Source organism: Vipera ursinii (assembly GCF_947247035.1).
Source record: "Vipera ursinii genome assembly, chromosome: 1".
Classification (NCBI taxonomy): domain Eukaryota; kingdom Metazoa; phylum Chordata; class Lepidosauria; order Squamata; family Viperidae; genus Vipera; species Vipera ursinii.
Genome location: NC_139512.1, coordinates 131,893,800 through 131,901,191, shown reverse-complemented (window position 1 = coordinate 131,901,191; position 7,392 = coordinate 131,893,800). Strand labels below are relative to the sequence as shown.

Genomic DNA, 7,392 nt, shown 5'->3' with positions numbered 1-7,392 from the left:
TCTATTTAATTATTTAAAATAAACAATTTTTTAAAAAAAAATTTTTTGCCATTCACAGCTCATTCTGTTTCTCCTTTTGCATCCTTTCTTCAATGATTCTATTCCACTATTTCTTTTATATTAGTGTAACTCTTGTCCCTCAATGGGTTGTCCTGTGGTAAATTGACCACAGCAGGTTGGCCATGGTGAGTTGGCCCTGGTGAATTGCCATAGACCCGAAGCAAGCTGATGCTTATTTTGTACAAGAACATGAACTAAGCATAAAAAATGGTGGCTATATTCAGCATCTGTTAATTGACCTAGCACTTTCTTAATGATCATGGTAATTGTACCTAGACAAGAGTAGCTAAAAACGTTGATCAGCATCTCAGCTTCCGTGAATTGGTCATTTGGTTTAGATAACTTTATTTCATAAGTGTTCAAAATAGGTAGAAATGATTTAATCGGATAGCATATTCTTAATTTCAAAAAGTCCCCTAAGCAGAGTTAATGGAGGATCCTACTCTTCCTCCATCTGGTATCCTCGAAACTATTATTCCCACTACACGTATCCATGTTCCACATGGTGTCCCCTGTACACCATGCTGGATAGGATTAGTTGAACTCACAAGGAACTTTGGTGGAAGACTGATAATGGTTTGTAAATGTAGAGTCATAATTTTTTGTCCTACAGAGAGAGAAAGTTTGTCCCACCTGCACCTTCACCTAAAGCCTTTACCTAAGACTATTTCTTACCTACCATAGATCCTATTTCTTCAGCTTCAAGAACTTCCCATCCCAGAGACTATTCTTGCCAAGATCTATACAGACGGCACTGTTATACCATGATATTCTTATGCCTGAAGAATGTGGGCCTGTAGGCAAGTGTTCTTTTTGTTCTTTTATCCAAATCTGTGATTATCTCACCTAAAAATAGCAGTGCTGAAAACATCTTTATTTCAAGCAGGAAAAGTATCCTCTTTGCACACTGAATGGGTACATAGTGCTCTGCAGGTTGTTGTTGCTGACAGGCTTTGTGTTTTTCATGTTCATCTGCAAGTTACAAGAGACATCTTGTGGTTTTCTGTAAGTATTGCAGTGAGTTGAATTGATTTATCTATCTACCCATAAACATACACATACAAACTCACACAAATACAGATACATACCAAATATGTATGTGTGTGTGTGTGTGTGTGTGTGTGGATGGATGGATAGATAGATAGATAGATAGATAGATAGATAGATAAATAGATAGATAGATAGATAGATAGATAGATTCACATACCTATATGAAAAGTTTATGATTGCTTTTATTTGTGATTTTAAAAAAACATTACAGTTTTTTATGTTTATTTTACCATAATGAATTTCCTAACAATAGCTTTATTTATAGGGTGTTAAAGAAAAATGTTGCAATATTCACAGATGATAAAGGCAAGAATTATAGCTGTCCAACTGATTTTTGCAGACAACCCATAGTTATTATATTCATTTCAGAATGTCAGGATTTAAGAATCCTGACCCAAACCAAGCACAATCAGATGTATACAAATAATAATTTGAAATCTAAAGCTGAAGAGAAAAAAAGGAAATGTCAACATTTGTTGGCTGGAACAAGCAAGTTCAGCAGGTGATGTTAAAATGTTTCCACACACTCACAAAAACTCCTTTGCTGCATTGAAATGAATCACTAACATGGAAGACACATTAGTGCAACAGAGTTTAAGAATTTGTAACTGTTTATCATGCTGTGGAGCTACAGTAAGTGAAAAAGTATAAACACTCCTTAAAATCCTTGCAGCAGGCATAACACCCGAGTTAACTTAACTAATGTGTAACTGCAGCTGTTAGGCCAGAATATTAATTCAGGTGCATTCCTGTTGAACTTTGTCATTTCACTTTTAATGATAAATTTTGAAAATAGGAGCAGAATGTAAATGAGTGGCATTAAAATCAGCCACACATTACGGACAAGAGACCCATACAAAACTCAGTGGTGATAAATTTCACCCCTTCTGTACATAATAAAAACAATAAATTGAATTTCTAGAGACTACATGAATGAAGAAGTATGCCAGAAAAAAGGAATTTTCCAGATGTTCTCCTTACAAACATTGACTCCTGACCTGATGGCTTTAGAAAAGAATTCAAGTGCCATTCTTGATGTAGCTCCCAATTTCCAGCTAGTAACTTGCTTGTGTATCACTTTTGCTTTTCATTATGGCAACACACACCACAACAATGATTTGGAAAAAGACTTTAAGCTCTCTTGCTGCAAATCAGCCTGATATTTTTCCATGTGAGACGCCTACAGGGAAAGATTTGTTTTCAAGCTTGTGTCAAAGCCTGTAAAATAAAACCAGATAAAGGAGTTACACCTGCATTTGCAGTTTTGAAACTTTTTCAAGGTGTTCTTATGCAGTACAAAACATTAGATGGCAGCAAAGTATTGGAATTTCTTCCCTCTCTCTTGCTGCCATCTAATGGTCACTTAGAATTTTGCAGCCCTTAATAAAGCTGAGGTATTGAATTTTATCACCCAAGACCAGATCTGGGCTTTAAAATTCAGCTCAAAAGCTGTTTCCTGTGTATGTAATAACTTCTTCTTTCCATTGCATAAAATAATTACATTTCAGCAATGTTTTTGGAAGGGATTCTTCAAACATTTTGAAGCTAAACATGGGCCTTGAACCTCCCTGCTTCTACATCACAGCTGCTTGGTCAATAATAGAGATGAACCACTTTGTTCTGAATACTGTTGGTCCTATTCATACATTCTACAGAGTATTTATTTATTTGGTCCATATTCCACCTTCATTTGTACAATTCAAGGTAGCACATACAATGCTATTCCCCACAACAATAACCCTGGGAGGTGGGGTTGGGCTGAGAAAGAGGGACTGGCCCAATGTCACCCACCTGCCTCCATGACCCAGGAGGTTGAACTCATAAGTTCCTGATCCAGCACCTTAACCACTACAAGCTGGCTACAGATTTATTGATGAATGAATAACTAGCAAGCATTGAGGAGACACATTGTTTATGGAGCATAGCTGTTGAAAATAGGTGTATGAAGAAATCATGTTTGCATTCTTTCTTTTAAAATTCTATATGAAGGGAGCCATCAACTTACAATGTTTAGTGACCGATCAAAGTTACAACGGCACTGAAAAAAGTGACTTATGACCGTTTTTTCACACTTATGACCATTGCAACATCCTCATGGTCACGTTATCCAAATTGAGACGCTCAGCAACTGACCCATATCTATGATGGTTGCAGTGTCCTGGGGTCATGTGATCACCTGGGACCTTCTGACAAGCAAAGTCAATGGGAAAACTACATTCATTTAACGATCATGTTACTAACTGAACAACTGTGGTGATTCACTTAACAACTGTGGCAGGAAAGACTATAAAATGAGGCAATACTCACTCAACAACTGTCATGCTTAGCAACAAAAATTGTGGACTCAATTGCGGTCATGCATCAAGGATTATTTTCATAGGGTTCAAAGTCTTTAGTTGTGTCATTGGGTGTTTTTCCAAAAATTGTTTTGCATTCTTAGTACAATTTATAAATGCTCAATACCTTCATTTAAAAGAGGAAGGAAGGAAGAAAGGAAGGAAGGAAGGAAGGAAGGAAGGAAGGAAGGAAGGAAGGAAGGAAGGAAGGAAGGAAAGAAGGTTTCTTTTTCTTCAGGCACTGAAGTTCTGGCCAAGAATGTGTAACTAACAAAGCAATCCTGATGACATCTGTTCTTAAGACTCATTGAGTTCAGTCGTAAATACTCTCAGGTTAATTTGTATAGGTTTGCAAATTAAAAGTACTATGTCACTGTCAGTGAGTCCCTAATACCATTAATATATTACTTTTTAATTCATTAATCACTTGATGATTTTTAAAATTGGATTTAATATCATTTGAGGTGAAATTATGTCAACGCTAATGATGTGTGTTTAAGTTTCTAGCGAAGGCAATTTTTAAAATATTTTTACAGCAATATATAATTATAACTTAGCTTATGTGATTTAGTTGAAAGCAGTTATTATCTTACTTAAACAGTTGTAAAATATGAGTTACATCAGAATGCTGCCTTAGTGTAAAGTGAAAAAAGAAGTTGGAGTCTCAGTACCAAGCTGACGAAGCCTCGTGGAAGAGAAGCGAAGTGTTTTCAAAGGAAAAAAACTCAAGAAATCCCAGTTGCCTTTTGGAAAAGCACCTGTGGGACCACCATGACCTGGATGGTCAAGAATCTCCATAGACTCTCAGTACCAAAATGCATAGGATCTATTCTAGAATATCTCTACAAAGATCTGCTCACCTGCATTTCTGTCATTTAACCCTTGGTGCTTTCTTCCTCTTTAAAGAAGAGGGAGCCAAGCTTTTCTCAAAAGCGCCTGAAGGCAGGACAAAAAGCAACGAATGGAAATTAATCAAGGAGAGAAGCAACCTAGAACTAAGAAGAAACTTGCTGAAAGTTAGAACAATTAAGTGGAACAACCTGCCTCCAGAAGCTGTGAGTGCTCCAACACTGGAAGTTTTTAAGAAGAGACTGGACAGCCATTTGTCTGAAATGGTATAGGGTTTCCTGCCTGAGCAGGAGGTTGGACTAGATGACCTCCAAGGTCCCTTCCATCATCACCACCACCATCATCATCATCATCATCATCATCATCATCATCATCATTATATTATTATTTAAAATGTTGAGATAGCATCAGAATATATTTGAATCAGATATGAAATTGAATTGCAAGAAAACTAAATTTGTGTAATCATAACCTTGTAATGATTTGATTTAAAGGAAAATCAATCCTTCATTCAAACAGGGCTTTTTAAAATTAAATCTTTCAGTTGATTTAATACACATTATAGGAGAAAAGTTGTATTAGTCTATGCTGGCAAAAAAAAACCAGGTGGAGTCTGGCTGTACTTTTTTCAATTAACAAATTTATGGGGAAACAAAAGAGTAAGTGTTGTACAAGTGGCCCTCAACTTATGACCATAATGGAGCTTGTCCATCATAAATCATGATAATTATAAAATTTTGTGACCTTGTTTGCAGGAGTCATTAAGCAAATATCAAAATACAAATAGCAATAGTACTTAGACTTATATACTGCTTCACAGTGCTTTACAGCCCTCTCTAAGCGGTTTACAGAGTCAGCATCTTGCCCCCAACAATCTGGGTCCTCATTTTACTGACCTTGGAAGGATGGAAGGCTGAGTCAACCTTGAACTGGTCAGGATCAAACTGCTGGCAGTGGGCAGTCAGCAGAAGTAACCTGCAGCGCTGCATTCTAACCACTGCGCCACAATATTATTGTGATGAAGTCTTTGAGTGGCAGGATTGGTGACCTCTAAACAGTGTATCCTTCCTAGTATTCTCCATCCAAGTCTGCAAAAAAGAAGCAGTTGCAAATATCTTGACAAGTCTCCATTATAGGTAGCTTTCAACTTATCACCGGTCACTCAGTGGTCAGTTGAAGTTACAACAGACCCCTTCCCAAAAGGTAATTATAACCCAGTTCTGAAATTGTGAAGGTACAACCCCACCCCAATGGTCATGTCACTACATTTTGGATGCTTGGCAACCAGCCCTCATTTACGGTTGATTGAAGTGTTCCATGGTCACATGACCACAATTTACTGTATATTTTCAACAAACCCGGTGTTTACGGCTGCTGCTGCTGCTGCAAAAAAAAAGGTGATAAGATTGGGTCTGTCATATGATAATCTGCTTTACAACTGTCAAATGTTATAACCATAATGGGAAGGTTCTATTATGATTGTAAATCAAGAACTTCCTGTATTACCTATGCTCATTTAAAAACACACACACACACAAATTGAACCTGGAATGAGTTTGAATCTTTTGCCTTACAGTGTCAAGTCTCACTTCATTTTAACTGAATCTTGTTCTGCTTGAATCTCATATTTAAATAATACAGTGATTAATAGATATGCAATAACCACCACATTCTCTTACACATTTACGTGGAAGCAGATTCCACTAAGTGAATGAGATATTTCTAAATCAAGTTGCTTATGGATTGCACAGAATACAATGAGGTTTTTGAACAACATGTTTAGGATTGAAGCAGGAGGTTAAATTTTATATAAAGGCTGTTAATCTGCATCTGAGTGGCATATCCATAGGGTGCTTTCTTTTACATAATGGTGAGATATATGTTGGGAAGATGGCTAGAGGGCAGTTTTCCCCAAAAGTATAAGACTAAAGAAAAAACAAGCAAAATCTGATCTCTAAGCATTTGAAATCCTGTCACTGGGATATTAAATCTGTTAGTTTTTGTATCATTGATATTGGTTATATAAACAGTTACTTTGCTGTCATTGTGATTTTGATCCTACAACAAAAGAGGACATTATTTTATTAAAAGTTCTGATTTGTTTAAAAGGAATAATTGATCAGTGCAGGTCTATTTGATCAGATTTAAGCTACAATTCTATACATCCATAAATAATGGTAATAAGTCTCATTGTCTGGATTCCAGAGAGCATACAATAGCTTTATTAAGAGCTCACACATCAGTATTCTTCCTGTGATAAGGTAATTCCTGTTCTCTGTAAATTCCCCATACTGCTAGGGAAGGCACTCAAATCCTCTATCAGAATAATGCAGCTCACCAATTTAAGAAATCTTGCATCTTTCTTCTGAGAAGAAAACATTTAATTTCATGGCCCTTACTTTTTGGTTAACATGCGCTGGACTGAATTGCAAGGGTGCAATCCCAAACCCGTTTACCTTGGGAAAACGTCATATTTCATAACTGAGATTTGCTTCTGTGTAATAAAAATAAGAACATATGAAAGTTGTATGCCACCTGACTCTCAACATGTGATTAGGTAGCTGCTGTTCCTGAAGATGGGCCGAATAACTCAAGACTTCAGGCTGTTCTCCCCCTTTGCTAGGTTTATTACTGTACGAGAACAAACTGAAATAGATCCATTTGTGTTTCTTGAAATCAGGCCAAGAGCTATCAACTCTTTGAGAATGCTAGCGATAGGTAGTGAGTTTCTTGTTGTATCTGAAAGAAGCACATATGGACTCCGCATACCAGCTACAGAGTTTAAACTGCAAAAGATGTCAGCGCCTTCATTGCAAATTGCCATCTGGGATAAAACTGGGGGTGGAAAAGAGAGAGCTACCATTCCCATCTGATTCAAGTTTTATGGATGAAGTTACTTGTCAACAATCTGAATCCATCTATGACTGCAGAAGACTCATAAACATGAAACTAGAGATGGGAAGGGGACTTCTCTCTATTCCCCAAAGGAAACTTGGATTCCAGGGACATCATTTGGAAACAAAATCTTTGTTGACATCCAAATTATGAGAAATAGGGATGTGGCACAGGAAATATATGAGCTAGATTTTCTTGTATT

The 7,392-nt window shown here is 36.8% G+C and overlaps 1 long non-coding RNA gene across 2 annotated transcripts; it reads right to left on the bottom strand.

The window, feature by feature from the left end:
• Positions 1-1,272: 1,272 nt before the first annotated feature.
• LOC310632946 lies at positions 1,273-5,957 on the bottom strand. Of its 2 annotated transcripts, XR_014490947.1 has the most exons (3): positions 5,595-5,957; positions 5,192-5,383; positions 1,273-2,328 (listed from the first exon to the last, which is right to left on the bottom strand). It is a non-coding gene; the product is annotated as an uncharacterized lncRNA (long non-coding RNA). The 2 variants fall into 2 exon arrangements; XR_014490946.1 differs by having other exon boundaries at positions 5,192-5,957.
• Between the last annotated feature and the right edge of the window lie 1,435 nt (positions 5,958-7,392).